Source organism: Rhinolophus hipposideros, assembly GCF_964194185.1.
Source record: "Rhinolophus hipposideros genome assembly, chromosome: 19".
NCBI classification, from domain to species: domain Eukaryota; kingdom Metazoa; phylum Chordata; class Mammalia; order Chiroptera; family Rhinolophidae; genus Rhinolophus; species Rhinolophus hipposideros.
Genome location: NC_138065.1, coordinates 30,029,151 through 30,042,692, shown reverse-complemented (window position 1 = coordinate 30,042,692; position 13,542 = coordinate 30,029,151). Strand labels below are relative to the sequence as shown.

The window sequence follows — 13,542 nt, the reverse complement described above, 5'->3', positions numbered from 1 at the left end:
AGACACAACTCCAGTATTAAGTACGAGTGGATTATTAGGAACGTTTATTTAAAATGAACAGTTCTGGGAGCCAGCCAGACTTGGGATGCCAGCCATCTCCTGATCGATAAGAGTTTTTATTTGCTGCCTGTGTGGTTTCCTGTTCCTTCCATACCTGGTACACTCTTGAGGGAGGACAGAGGTGCTCTGGTGCCGCCCTCCCTTAACCCAGGCAAAGGGGACAAAGGGAGCAAAGCCACAGTGCTTAGTTGGCACCCTCTGAATTATCCTGGGTGACCAGGCTGAGGTGTAAGGAATGAGAATGAGGTTAGGCTGCTAAGAATTTATTTTTTTTAAGATTTTTTTATTGGGGAAGGGGAACAGGACTTTATTGGGGAACAGTGGGTACTTCCAGGACTTTTTTTTTTCCCCGTTGTTGTCCTTTCAGTCTTAGTTGTGGAGGGCGCAGCTCAGCTCCAGGTCCAGTTGCCATTGCTAGTTGCAGGCGGTGCAGCCCACCATCCCTTGCGGGAGTCGCGGCAACCTTGTGGTTGAGAGGACGCGCTCCAACCAACTGAGCCATCCGGGAGCTCAGCAGCAGCTCAGCTCAAGGTGCTGTGTGCAATCTTAGTTTCAGGGGGCACTGCCCACCATCCCTTGTGGGACTCGAGGAATCGAACTGGCAACCTTGTGGTTGAGAGCCCACTGGCCCATGTGGGAATCAAACCGGCAGCCTTCGGAGTTAGGAGCACAGAGCTCTAACCGCCTGAGTCACTGGGCCGGCCCCAAGACTTTTTTTTTTTTTAATATGTAAATAAGCTCAGAGAATGCTGCTGAAATGGTGCTTTAAGAAAAAGTTGTCCAACCCTTTCATTTTATAGATGAGAAAACTTGGGCAAAGTGGTCAGCAAATAAAATCCTTGTTGAGAATGATAATAAAAATACCCTTCGTGTATACAATATCTCTAACGAAGCAAAGACACCTCACACCTGTGATTAGATTTTTAGACCAGTCCTACAAGCTGGCAGAGAATGTCCTGCCCATCTGACAGATGGCTCCTGAGTCCCTTCTCAGATTCTTTGCACTAGCTATGAGGCCAGGTGACACAGCACATACAGCTCATAGTACATATTTCACACTCATGTTTTCGTTTCATCTACACTACTTCTCTGTACAAAAGACAAAAGGTCTTACCTTTATTTTTCAGAGGAAAACACTGAGGCTTCTAGAGGTTAAGCATCTTGCCCAGCTTGCACAGTTATACTGTGTAGAGTGGGAACTAGCATCCAAGATCCCTGTTAGTTTCCTAGAGCTGCTGTATCAAAGTACTGTAAACCGGGTAGCTTAAAACAACAGAAATCTATTGTCTCACAGCTCTGGAAGCCAGAAGTCTGAAATCGAGGTGCGGGCAGGACCATGCTCCATCTGAAACCTGTAAGGGAGACTCCTTCCTTGCCTTCTCCCAGCTTCTGGCCATGGCAGTCCGTCATTGTTATTTGTCAGCGTGCAGCTGCAGCACTCCAGTCTCTGTGTCCATCATCACAAGGAATTCTCCTGGTGTCTCTGTGTCTGCGTCTAAATTTCCCTCTTCTTATAAGGAGTTATAGTCATTGGGTTAGGGCCCACCTCATTGTCACTTGACCACATCTGCAAAGACCCTATTTCCAGATTAAGGTCACATTCACAGGTACTGGAAATTATGACTTCAGTTATACCTTTTGGGGGACACAGTTCAATTCATACGGGCCCTCACGCAAGCCAGTGGCCTTCTGCAGCATGCTGTTTGCACCCGTGCTCCCTCCCGTCCCTCTTCCCCTCGTCTTTTACTATGAAGGTCAAGGTGTTGCCCTTTCCTGCAACGCAGAAAGTGGGGCTGGCTGGGAGCACTTTTGTCTTCTGCTCTTCCCAAATTATTACAAGCTACTAAGGTAGAATGATGAAATATAGATGGACTTTTTTGTCTTTTTTATTTCCAGACAGTAAAAATCATTGAGGCTTGCTCTTAATTAGTTTAATTTTGAAGCTTCTAAATATTGATTTAACCTACACTCCTTTGTACTTGCCGCAGTCCCTGAATTATGCCTGCTATTGATCGTGGATGGAAGCGTTTCCAGCCACTGTGCTCTGGGGTCCTCAGGAGCCACTGGTCCCCAGTGGGCTCGGAAGGCATGGACAGGCTCAGGGAGAGGGAGCCTCGGCCGGACAGGGAAGGGCCTTCCCGTGAGGAAGGGCTGCTCAGCATAGGCCAGGGGCCAGTTTCTTTGTCTTGGGTTGGCCCAGGCTCAGGGGAATTTGAATAAGGAGAAGTCAACTGGAAATGTCTTCATTCCTTCCGGGCTCGAGGAGAGCTAGGCAGTGGGGGCTGGAGGAGGGTAATGCAGGTCAGGGTTCAGAGCACAGGCTTTGGCACCAGCCACGACCCAGTTGGAGTTCTGGCTCAACTAGCTGGATATTCTTGAGAATTTCACATCTGTGAAAAGGGCTAGGCATTCTATATCATAGCATTGTTCCGAGCATTCAGTGCAGCCACTCATATCAGGTTCCTAGCCCAAGGCCTGGCTCATAAGCAGTCCTCAGTCAGTGGTAACCATCAACATCATTGTCATCCCACTGGGAAAAGAAGGCCTCGCTTGGCAGTACACTGTCTTCTAGCCCTGGCTCTGTTACTCATTTGCTGTATGCTCTTGGGCAAGTCATTTAATATCTTTTCCATTACAATGGAGGAAATGGCACCTATGACTTTGCAGGGCTGTTGTGAAAATCTTATAGGACAGTGATATGGAAGAATTTAAATTGCAAAATGCATCCGGCCCTAATCAATTACGATTATCAATGGGTATAGTGGTCAAGGCCACACATACCCCTTCGGCCGCCCTCTGCCTTTGCTATCGTGTCCAGACAATTCTGGCTCTGGCCTGCTGGTCCAGCCTCTTTCCCACCTCAACCACACTCTTGGAACCTCAGGGGAGTCACCTCTTGGAATTTGCTTCATATCTTTTTATCCCAGAACCTTTGCTCCTGCTGTCCCCAATATGTGTGCAATTGGGGACACAGATGCCTTCTACCATCTGTGTACCTGCTGACCTACCGATTCAGGCAACACTTCCCTTGTGATTTTTTTTTTAAACAACTTTAATAAAATTGTCAATTTGCATTCCATCAAAATCACCCATTTTTTGTGTATAATTCAATGACTTTTAGTAAAGCTCCTCTGATTTTTCTTCCCAACTTTCCACATGAAGCAGAATCGTGCTCTCTCTTCTAGTCTGTGCCTCTGTTGCCCTTGGATAAATGCTTCTGTGGCACCATTGATCATACTATAGTAGAGTGGTTTTTTTTACTTGTTGACTCCCTGCCTGCCCTTCCCATAACCTTGCACCCTAGCCCCTCACAGTGCCAGCATACAGTCAGGGCTCTATGAATGCTCATTAGGTAGCAGTTTCCTTGTGTCCAGGACAGAGAAGGTGCAAGGGGGTTCTGGACACTCAAGTCTTACCTGTCAGAATAATGATAAGAAACTCATCATACATATATATACATATATACACATATACTTATATACATACACATACATATACATTTCTAATCTCAGCTGGAGGGACCTTAACGATTGGCTAGCCCAGCGATTTCCAAATAGGATTTTCAAAGAGGGTTTGTTCCAACACTGGCTACAAGACCCTACCCTCAGAGATTCTGAGTCAGGAGGGCTGGGGTGGGCCCAAAAACCTGCATTTCTAACATGCTGATACTGCTGGTCCAGAGACCACATGTGGTTGTAGAACAGCTCACTGCTCTGGCCCAACCCCTCATTTCATGGATGAGGAGCGCAAGCCCTAGAGAAGTGAGAGGACCTATTCCAAGATCTGTCCCCACATTGGGACTAAAACCCAGCCCTGTCCTGTCCTGTGTTCTCTCCTGTGTCCTGAGCTCTGCTGCCCCGTCTGGCTTTGGAGAAGTAGGATGAGGGGTGCAGAAGGTCGATAGAGTTGAGACATGTTCTCCATAGGCCTGGCCCCAAGCTGGGGAAGGGGCAGCAAGGAGGGGCTGCTGAAGGAGAGGCCAGTGGGATTGGCGAGGGGACCAAGGAATTGGACCCAGCGAAGGAATGACCCAGGCAGGCCTGCAGGAGGTGGTGAGGACACAGGCCATTCTCACTGCATTTAGAAGGGGAAAAAAACTTCCACAGGCCTCAGCTGCAGCCATTTATCTGGCAGGCCTGCCTGAGACAGCTGACAGAGGCAGCAGGCAGTGAGCCCCGAGGAGAGACCAAGGCTCCTTCCGCCGCTGGGTGATTTATCTCTCAGCTTCATCTGGCAAACCTGCTGATGAAACGAGTCTCCTTTTCTCTCCGCCTCATCAATTTTCATTCTGATTTCATTTTCCTTTTCCATTAGAGGAGCTTTGGCCTTTCTCCTTGTTTAACTGGTCTTCTCCCCATTTGATCCACAGCCTTTTCTCAGCCATCCAGGCCCCAAACCTTCTGCCAACATCTCCCCCCAACGTGCCTTAAGGCTCCCTCCCTCAGTGCCACAAACTCTCTAGAGAGAGAAACCCAAACCTCCCCATCTAACTCCTTACTCACCTCAAACAAGACTGGAAGACTTGGTGCTTCCGTTTCTATTAGTTCTGGAGCCACAAAGCCATAGAGCTGCCCTGGAGCAGTTCATTCTGAGAGAATAGATGGGCAGCGTACTGGATGTGGATTCTTAGAGGATGCAAGAAGGAGCAAGGGATTGATTAATTAGGGAAGAGGGTGGATGGCCGTGGTCAGGGAGGACATCAGAGAGGTGCAATGTACACTGAAATTTCAGCCATGGGAAGACATTCCCGAAATACACTGATGAAGAAAGGGGCTTCCGGGCAAGGACCCTGCATATTGAAAGGCACTGGGGCAGGAAGGACTATTGCCTGCATCTCTCAAAGACTTTCCCCTCCTTCCCCTGCCCTTGCTCCTAGTTCCCACAAATCCACTGTGTCTAAAGGGATGTCCTGTGGTCCTGGCTCTGGGAGGAAGCCTTTCAAGAATGCTGCAGTGTCACACAGGACGTCCGGCGGGGTGTAAGGTGGGGTCTCTTCTCCCGCTCCCCACATAAGAACACAGGACCCGGTAAGGCCAAAAAGGAACACCCACGGAGCCATAGATAGGGGAATCAAACCAATATATTCTCGCTGGCGGCTGGGCTGGAGACACAGGAAGCAGGATCTACATAATCTGCCTAACAGCAGTCCGCGCTTGCCAGCCACCATCTTCTTGCTAGCCCCCATTCCTTTCTGCTAGCGTAGCCACAGCCGTTATATTAATGGCCAATGGCCTACGGGTTACAGCTGTCGGCCAACTAGCCACAGCTGCTGGCCATCTGATCACAGATGATGGCCATTTACTACCCGAGCCAGCACCTTTCTATGTGAGGCCTAGAGCCTGGAAACTGTTTTTTGGGGGCTTTGTCCCCACATGCAGGGTCTGCCCAGCACCCCACCTGATTCTAGAAAAAAACAGGGGGAATTACAGGGAGGAAGTCTAGAGAGATTCATGGGTCAGCAGCTGGGCTTGGCTGACCCTCTGTCTTGTGACTGTGGCCAACGTGGAATGACTGTGAGCCGCCATCAAGCTGTGACATTTAGAAATCTGCTGGAGGGGCTGTCGTGCGGGGTCTGTGCTCCCGCTCCCCACACAAGAACGCAGGACATGGTGAGGCCAAACAGGAACACCCACGGAGCCATAGGTAGGGGAGTCATACCACTATAGTCTCTCTGGCGGCTGGGTTGCAGACACAGGAAGCAGGAGCCACACTGTTCACAACCCTCACTGCACCGCTTGAGGGCTCAGCCACCGTCTTCTTGCTAGCCCCCATTTTCCTGCTAGCGTAGCCGTGGCAGTTATATTAGTGGCCAATGGCTCACTGGCTACAGCTGACGGCCAACTAGCCACAACTGATGGCCATCCAGTCACAGTTGATGGCCATTTACTACCTGAGCCAGCACCTTTCCATGTGAGGCCGAGAGCCTGGAAACTGCTCTCTTGGGCTGTGTCCCCAAGGGGCCCTCTCTACTGACCCTTCCCAGGAGCAAGCACCTGGGGAAACAAGGAGCTGCTCAGCTAAGCCAGGAGGCGCCGGATTGTTTACTGGGTGAGAGTTGTGTCAGACATCCATGCTCTGTAAATGAACTGAGCTGCCTTGGAGACTAGAAATAGGACCCAGTTGGAGGCCCCGGGGAATGCTTATATTTGATCCAGGAGAGGGCAGCTCCATCAGGAAGGAGTGTCAGCCTGCAGTGGAAGGGTTTCTAGGAGAGTATGCCTGCCGTAGAGACCACATGACCACCTGGTGTTGGCCTGGTATAAATATGGGCTAGAAACCAGGGATTGTGCCTCAGACAAACTGAGATGGATAAAAAGGGAAGGGACTCTCCCTGAGCACCGGACACTTTACAAACATCCCCCATGAGGTAGGGGAACCTGAGTGAGGAAGCTCAAGTTCCCACAGGCCGCACCAGGATTCAGGTGCAGAGCCACCTTTAAAGCCCTCAGAGAGGTCAGTGAGTCCACAGGATTTCCGGAGGGGAGCCCTGAGAGAGCTCCAGAAGGGTGATGACCATCGTAGGATCGTTTCAAATCCAGAGGTGGAAAGCTGAGTCAGAGAGAAGTTCCTTCTCCACCTGAGGTAAGGGTTAAAGTGGCTGTGCAGCGGCCAGAGGCGGGGCCGGGCACCAGGTGTATACCTGAGGAAGATGGACTCTGGGAGCAATGTGTGTCTCCTTCCAGTTGGCGAGGACGGAGGCAGAAGGGGCCTGAGCCCAGACTCTGATCCACCTGGTCTTTAGGAGCTCCGAAATAACCGGCTTCCTTCCTCTCTCCCTGCCCTTCCTTGCCTTTTTCCCCCTCCTTTCCTCCCTCTTTCCGTCCTTCCACAGACATTTTCTGAGCTCCTACTATGTGCCAGAAGTTGGAAGAACTGGCAACTTGGAGCACAGTCCCTTCCCCTGAGGGTCTCACAGTCTGGTGAGAGAGACAGACAGACAAATTTATGATGGAGGAATGCTGGGGCACCAGGGGAACCCAGGAGAGCGAGGTGTGGAGGTGTCAGAGGTTTCTAAGGACGATCAGCAGAAGCCTGGCAGCACGTGGGGGTGGGACTCAGCATGGCACTGTTCTCCATGCGCTAGCAACCTGGCTCCATTCCCCTGCAGCGCTTTTGGTGCAGTGCAACCAGTCAGAAATGGCTTTGTGTGCTACCTACTGGCACCTTCCACTCCTAATTACGAAATAACGAGGCAGGCTCCCTTCCAGGCATCAGAGTTCAAACACCCTCTCCCTGGGCCAGCGAGGAGACCTGGGAGTAGAGAGAGAGTTTTCTCCGGGGACCAGTCCCTTCCCTCCCAGGCCCAGGAAGGGGTTTTTACTGGAACACTGACTCCTTTCATTCCAGAGAACTCCAGAGAGGAGCAGAGGGCAAGGGTGGACATGAGAAACCTCATCCTTCTCCATGGGATGCCCTCCAGTTTTTTCCCCCGGTTCCCGCACCATCATCTACTCTTAGAAGTCAGCTCCTGGCACCAAAATCATGGAAATAGAAAGGGCTGACAAATGAGACACACCTGGGTCAAATCCTGGCTCTTCCACATTTTGCTGTGGGAACTTGGTCTGATGGCTTAGCTCCACTGAGCTTGGGGTTTCTTATCTAAAAACTACCTCCTTCCCAGGGTAGTTGGAGGATGGGATGAGGTAGACAGTGTGGCCAGCAAATAGAAATCCTGGCACACAGAAGGTGCTCAGGAATGTCACGTCTTTCCTCTGAGACTTTGCTTTATGTCTTCCTTCCAGTGGCGTCAACTAGAGTTGAAGGAACTCACCTTACCAAGAAAGAATAATGGTTTTCAAGCTTTTGTAGCTGCAACCCAAGACAAAAAAGAAAAAAAAAAAGCATGATTTTTTTCATCATGTCCCTGTATCTCCCTCTGTGTGTGTGTGTGTGTGTGTGTGTGTGTGTGTGTGTGTGTGTGTGTGAAATAGGGGGACAAACTTTTCAAAACAATGCTTAGTCTAGCTACATACAATCCACTCTGATATTTTCTATTTTATCTCTTTTTTTAAAAATGCAGATTGTGATCCACTTTAAATTGTTTTCATGACCCACTAATGGGTTGCCGTTCACCTCCCACCCCTGCAGGGAAAGTCTGTACTGCACTAGGCTCTGGGGAAACAGAAATCAATAAGAAAGCATCCTTTCCTGGACCAGCTCACACCGAGCTGGGAAGACAGATCTGCAGCCTGACAGCAGGGAAGGGGCTGTGGTGGAGGTCTGTGCAGAGTTTCAGGGTTGCTGGGGAAGACGGGAGGGGCGAGTAACCACCCTTCTCAAGGGAATCAGGGAAAGCATCATAGAGGAGTTAGCATTTGGGATAGTTTTTTATGGCTGAAGGGAAGATTGGTAGTTGAAGTTGGGGCAGGGATTTTCAGGCAGTGTGATACGCCTGAGGTGTGGAAAGAAGTAGCAAGTCTTGTTTAGCAGGAGCATGGGGTGTCTAGGAATGAGAAGGTCGTTTAAGGGAGAGGAGGAGAGATCAAAGAGGCTCTCATAAGGGTAAGACGAGATGAAAAGGGAAGTGTGAGCACTGTCGGGGGGGCATGAGGTGGGGGGGACAAGGCAAGATGGCACATGTTTGCAGTCTTGGAGAAGGTGGCTGGTGGTGCTGACTGACAGAGATGGAACCGAAGAAGCAAGAGCAGGTTTGGTGGAAGATGCTGAATTTGGGGCAAGTTGAGTGTGTCTCTCCCTCTGAGACAGCCAGGGAGAGGTCAGGGGCTGCTGGAAGTGAGTCCAGAAAGAGTGTCCCTCCTTTCTGGACACTCTTCCATTTGTCTTCTTGCCTAATGTCCTTGAGTTCTGTAATGAGAAGACCTGGGGGTCTGCAGCCGAAAGGGGGGTGAGCCGCGCTGCGCCAGGAGGTGGCCAAGACCCAGCAGGGCTTTGAAGAAGGGAAGTTGGCTGAGAGTCACATGGCTGCAAGGGGTGCATGGGGCCAAGAGGTCGTCCTGCCATCTCCCTGCCTCGAGGCAGTTTGGCACTCACAGGCCTAGGCCATTGGATTCCAGCCAGAGCAGGGCCCTAAGGCATACAGCAATCGCTAGCAATGGGAAGTACAGAATGAGGAAGAGTCAGTCTCTCTTTCTGGGGATGGCCGATTACACAGGAGACCCAGAGAAGCTATAGCCCTCAAAAAAGGAGGATGAACTAAGTGAATTTCAAGTCTGAAGTTCTGGCCTTCCCTAAAGTTTCCAAAGAATGTGGTCCCAAGTTGTGATGGAAAAGAAAGGGGAAGTCTGGGTTAAAAAGATGAAACTGAATGATGATGATAGTAGTCAGGACACTGGCTAACTCCAGGTGCGTGCTGGATATAGACTAGGAAGGAAGCTTCCCAGGAACCTTCTAGAATACTGGAGATATTTATATCTTGATCTGGGCAGCAGTGGTTGTACTGGTATCTGCAAATGTAGAGATTCGTCCAGCTGTACACTTAGAGTTAGTGCCATTAATGCACTCTCCTGTACCTCAATAATATTTTTTAAAGTTTATTACAAAAGGTGAGAGATGAGAAGTAGATGGTCGGATGGAATGAGAGGCAGCAATGATGGGGCCAATGAAGGGCACTAACAAGCACTGCATACCCCTTGTATCCTTGTGCTCTTCACAGCTAGTGTTTTATCCCCATTTCCCAGCTTGAACATTTGAGGTTCAGAGGGTTACCCACTTTGCCCAAGGTCACACAGCAAGAGGCAGAGCCAGGCTCAAACTCTGTTTGCAAAGCCCACGCTTCTCCGCTCCATAAGTTATTAATGGAATTCAGGCTCTGGAAGACTAGATAAACGCTGAGGTCTCCTTCAGCTCTGAGGTCCTGGTTGTCTGTGATTAAATGAAAGGTGGGAGTGAGGGGCCATGCTCACCTCCCAGGAGAAGCTGAGGCCAGGTGTACAGATGGAGGGCTGGCCTCCCTCCCTCTGCATCCCTTCCACCCAGCGCTTATCTGCTGGTGAGGAGGCTGGAGTTTATCAATGCTATACTCAATTATGCTGCCCATCTGTCTCCGCGGCTCAGGGGGACCTGCCACTGAAGCAAAGAAGGCCAGGCAATCGATCACCACCTGCCTGCTCTTCCCTCCAGACCCTCAGCTCCCAGGGGCAGGGCAGAGGCTGCCAGGAAGGGGAGAGGAAGGGGGGGAGGGCAGGGAGAGGCTGCATCCACCAGCCCTCTGGAAGAACAGTGACCTAAATGTGTGGTAGGAGCACCTGGACTGTGCTGGAGAAGGAGGGAAAAGCAGCTCTGACTCCTGACAAGAGTTTCTCCAAATATCTTCATTTAGAGCGTTGCCAAGGGTCTTAGTGTACTAGGGAGTGTAGGAGATCAATTCCACACTTCCTGCAAAATCCAAAGCAGCTGCCTGGAGAAGGCGGGCCAATGGGGCTTGCAGAGCCAGCCCTTCCAAGAGAGAACTTGCCGCTGGAGTGGGCAACTTTACTTCCCTGACTGTGGCCGCCAGGGCTTTCTGCCTTCATCCCTGAAGGCCCTGCTGCCGGCAGTGCTGGCACAAAGGGCACACCCCAGCCCCAAGTCAGAAGGCGGGCTAGGGCCTGTGTGAGGCCTGCTGTTTGGCCCTGTGGTTCCAGGCCCAGCCACACTCACACAGGACCCGTATCTTCCCCATGCTGTCCCCCCAGCAGGTCACTCTAGACCCCCCAGGAGTGAAGGAGTAGTGTCTGGCTACGGAGGGGCCTGGCAGATAGGCATCAAGGAGGATGAGCTGAGGACAGAGGCCACCTCTGAAGGGATTTGTGTCCAAGGCCAGCTCCCCGGGTCAGCCCCGTGCTCTGTTCTTGTAAGGCCGGTATTGATCCGCCAGGCAGAGCATTGGCTGGGCTGCCAGGGCAAGACCTGGGTTTGAATGCCAACCCTGCCATGTAGAAGCTGACAAGTCACTTAACCTTTTAGAGCCTCAGTTACTTCCCCTGCAAAAGGAGACTAAATAATCCCTTCTCTGCCTACACACACGGTTATGGGAAGATTACGTTTCACTATTTATATACACTCACAAGTACCCTTTCGTGCCTAGTCCTACACTGAGTGCTGTAGGGACACAAAAAGCATGTAAGACGTGGCCCCAGCAGCAAGGAGCTTGAAATCCAGTTGGGGAAAATGTACATGTGATGGTCTGAACTCCCGCTCACCCAGGAGATTATGGATAAAAGACAATTAGCTTTCTCTGAGCTCCTGGCAGAAATTGCTAATCAGCCGGCATGAGTGGGCCGTGTGCAAGACGACCTTAAATGGTGATGGCAGGTGAGTGGGCAGCTCTGAGTTCTACCCTGGAAGGGGCTGCGTGCTCAGCAGCGATGGGGAGGGCTTATCTAGGCCTTTGCCAAGACTTGGGATCAGAGATATGGCGTGAACATGAGTCATCAAGCCGCTGCCTCTCTCTGGGCTCCTGGTGAGGAGCAGGACCATTGCCTTCCTCACCCAGCCCAGCCAGAGCAGGAAAGAAGGAGGGTGCTTCCTGGGGTGCAGGGAAAGGCCAGTCTCTGGAGGTTTTAAATTAAGTTTGGTTTCTCAATCACAAATGTATTAGAACAAAGGTGTTGGAAAAGGAGAGACGCCTGGGGCTCAGTCAGGGTCTGAAGGCCCCGGAGATGCCTGTGGCTCAGATGAACACCCCTCTCCACCCACTCCAGCCTTCTCTCTGCCTACAAAGTCTTGGGCTCTCCTAATCGCTTTGCAGTTTTGGTCCTGTCAGAGTGGCACTCTTTAAAGGTGTGACGTGTGGTCTGTTTCTGTGCACAGCACCCACTCCACCACCTGAAGGCAACACTGAGCCCACACTGGGCAAGCTTAACAGAAGCTCGTCAGGCTCTAGGATCCAACTTCTGTTTCCCCTAAGAAGTCCTAGCTGGAGAGCTTCCCAACCCCGGGGGATGAGCAGAGCTGGAAGGGAACTAACATTTATTGAGCTCTTTCTGTGTGCAACACACTGAGCTCCTTTAATCCTGATGACTTCATTTTATACATAAGGAACAGATGCTCAGAGAAGTCAGTAACTTTTCTGGTAGGAAGTGGTAAGTGCAATAGTGAGATCTCCTTGCTGGTGGGTTCTGCTCTCCAGGCAGGAAGCAGGAAGCAGGACCACTGGCCTTAGACAGGGCCCTTCAGGGACTCAGCTTGTCCGTGCTGCCTCTCCACCCACATAGTACACCACAAATCCGCCCCCATTCCTGACCGACAGGCACAGGCTTGGGTGGCCGGGCTCCCCAGGCTCCCCTTGTACTTATATGCAGGTGTGCATGCATGTGTGCACATGTGTTTGTTTGCCCTGAGTTTTACGTGTCAGTACACACACATTCCTGCACAAAAACTCTGTTCATTTTAAGTCATGCTTCTTTTTCCCACCTTCAGAAATAGCTCCAAAAGAAGGTGGGAGGTAGATATAAACAGGCATGCCATTGTCCTTCTGAGAAAGGGTACCAAGCCACCAACCGCTGCCCTCCTGGGCCCCAGTGTCCTGGAAGCAGGATGAAGTGAGCAAAGAGCCCCTCTGGCCAGCTGAGAGGCACCTGCCTAGAAAGTGGTAGGAGACACAGTTCCCAGGTTCCTAAAGCTCCCTGGTGAGGACTCATTGCCCCAGGAGACAAGAATGGGCACCCAGCCTGCTCCTGCAGCTGCTACTGCACCCCAGGGTGCCCAGGGTGGGCTCAGGCCAGACCTGGGGGTTGAGAAGCTTGGTCTAAATGGCACAAACTGGGTGGATTCCTGTTTCCTGCTACTTACCAGCTATGTGTCTTGAGCTAAATTCTCTAACCTCTTCTGAACCTCAGTTTCTTCATCTGCAAACTGGGGGTATTAATACTTATCTTGTAGACTAGTTATGAGGGTTAAATTAGAAAAAATATTCAGCGTCTTTGAAGAGTTCTGGCAAATCATGCGTACTTCCCTGATACCTGCAGCTGGAAAACTACCCAAATCAGACTTCCATTCAGGAGTCAGGTCAGGCCCAGGAAGCCCCCCAACTTGGTTCTGGACAAGGATGGACTTGCTTCCAGGGTGATGCAGCCTGGCTGTGGCGTCTGAGAGAGCCTGCACCGATCCCCTGGACTGACAGGAAGGGAACAGCAAGGGCCTAGATTGTAGGTTGGGGGGGGTGGGGTGGGGCCCGACCTCCTGGGGGACAGCGCCCTGGGTTAGAGACTGATCAGGTAATGAATACTTAGGGGACACCTGCCCTGTGCTGTGGTCAGGGCTGTGACAGAAGGAAGCGTGGGGCCCTGTAAGAGTGCAAAGCAGTCCCCTTAGCCAGCCGTGGTGGCAGGCCTGGGAGGAGTTTTCTGTAGGAGGGGAGTAACCTTAAATTCTTGAAGAACAAGTAGGGGTTGCCTGGGAGACAATGAGAAGGACACATGAGAAAGGGGGCACAGCAGGGTAACTTCAACCTGAAAGGGGTGTGCATAGCGGTTAAGCGGGGTGGCAGCAAGAGAAGCCAGAAGAGGTAGCTGCGACCAGGTCATGCAAGGTCTTACCTGC

The 13,542-nt window shown here is 51.2% G+C and overlaps 1 protein-coding gene across 4 annotated transcripts in view; it reads left to right on the top strand.

The window, feature by feature from the left end:
* Positions 1 to 13,542, top strand: part of LRRN2 (leucine rich repeat neuronal 2) — a 76,477-nt gene that overhangs the window by 52,215 nt on the left and 10,720 nt on the right. The window lies entirely within an intron of this gene.